Here is a 2,271-nt window from a genome sequence, read left to right on the forward strand (position 1 = left end):
TGGGAGCACATAGCAATGGATTTTGTGACCAGTTTGCCCAAAACAAAGAGAGGAAACACTGCCATTTGGGTAATAGTAGATCGACTTACAAAATGTGCTCATTTTATACCAATACCGATCACACACGGGTCAGACAAGCTAGCTCAGTTGTATGTTCGAGAGATTGTACGCTTACACGGTGTACCCGTGTCAATTACTTCAGACCGAGACTCAAAATTTACTTCTAGATTTTGGATGAGCTTACAAAAGGAGTTAGGCACGAGGCTAAATTTCAGCACCGCCTTCCACCCGCAGACAGATGGGCAGTCTGAAAGGACAATTCAGACCCTCGAAGATATGTTGAGAACAGTGGTGTTAGACAGAGGTGGAAGTTGGGAAGTAGTGCTGCCGTTGATTGAATTTGCCTATAATAACAGTTACCAGGCGACTATCGATATGGCACCATATGAGGCATTATATGGAAGAAAATGTAGATCACCACTTTACTGGGATGAAGTGGGTGAGAGAAAAGTTTTAGGACCAGACATGGTCAATGAGATGGTTGAGATAGTCCGCCAAATCAGAGGGCGAATAAAAGAGGCACAAGATAGACAGAAATCTTACGCTGATGCACGTCGAACTGAATTATGTTTTGAAATAGGAGACAAGGTCTTCCTAAAGGTATCTCCTACCAAGGGGATAACTAGGTTTGGTGTCAAGGGAAAACTTAGGCCCCGATTCGTAGGACCTTATGAGATTTTGGAGAGAATAGGCCCAGTAGCCTATAGGTTGGCGTTACCGCCAAGCTTTGGAAACGTTCACAATGTTTTCCACGTATCACAACTCAGAAAATACGTTTTCGATCCAAAGCACATAATCCACCAAGAAGAGATGATCATTTGCCCAGACTTGAGCTATGAAGAGAGACCAGAGGCCATTCTAGATCGAAAAGTACAACAACTCAGGAATAAGGCAATCACATCAGTGAAAGTCTTATGGAGACACCACGGACAAGAGGAAGCCACGTGGGAGCTTGAAGACAAAATGAAGGAGAAATACTCCGAACTGTTTTAGAAGAAATATGCAAATTTCGGGACGAAATTTTTGTTAAGAGGGGTAGTATGTAGTGACCCGCTCTTTTATATATTTTAAATCCAGTAATGAGTGTTTATTTTTGTTCATCAGTAAATGAAAACGGTTATTATCCTGATATGAATTCAGCTTATGATCCTGAATTTATATTGTTAAAGCAGTCAATGATATTATTTCAGAGTTATAACTGACTTAGCAAAGTCACGTTATTTATTTAAGCGAGATGGAATTTTATTTTATTTTTACTTAGGTCGTGAGTTATTTCCGACTCAAGAAGTTAATTAAATCTGCGGATTTAATTTAGATATCAGAACAACGAACGAATTAAATCTACGGATTTAATTTAAATTCATTTTATAACTTATCGATTTTAGAGAGATATCACATGTCGAAATCGAGATTTATGTAAATACAGTATCAAGCAGAATCGAAGCCAGTATTTTATTACAGTTACAGAATCACCGAGACATAGAAAATACATCATTAATCCTACACTACATTATTATTATTTTTTTTATCTTCCACTACTTTGCTCCCCACTACTTTGCCCACCACTATATTTTGCCCACCACTATACTTTGCCAATCCTCTATTAATCATCATCTCCACCATCCTGCAATTATCGAAGAAAGACTTCATTTACTACTGCCAACTTCAAAGGAGGTAAGCTTTGGCTTAAACTTCTCCATCTTCTTCCATGATTTAACCTGCAATTACTGAAACAACAATACCAATTTTCAGTTCCAATTCATTCAACTCAGCAACAACAGTCAACCAACAATTATACTTCAAGGTATTAATTCTATACCAAATATTCATCCAGTTCGCATATCATCCAATAAGCTTGATTAATTAGAAAGAGCAGACTGTATAGATGTATATTTGCATAATGGACTTAGCAAAGTCACACACTTATGTAATCTAGAATGAGCTTGAGTTAGTACAGAAAGAACAGCATAATCGGTAGTCACCTAGAACAACCAACAACCTATAAGCTTCCACACAATTCAATTGCATTGAGAATTTGCATAATCAGTAGCAAAACCACAACATTTCATAACAAGAGTATAGAATAACCATGATTTCACGAGCTATGAGAATAGCAGCAGATCGAAGTGCATAATATATGATCGAAAATAGAATATCATAGGATTGTAGAACTTAGCTTCGAATGGGAAGGGGGCGACTGCCCTATTCAGC

Source organism: Salvia miltiorrhiza, chromosome 7 (genome assembly GCF_028751815.1).
Source record: "Salvia miltiorrhiza cultivar Shanhuang (shh) chromosome 7, IMPLAD_Smil_shh, whole genome shotgun sequence".
Taxonomy (NCBI): domain Eukaryota; kingdom Viridiplantae; phylum Streptophyta; class Magnoliopsida; order Lamiales; family Lamiaceae; genus Salvia; species Salvia miltiorrhiza.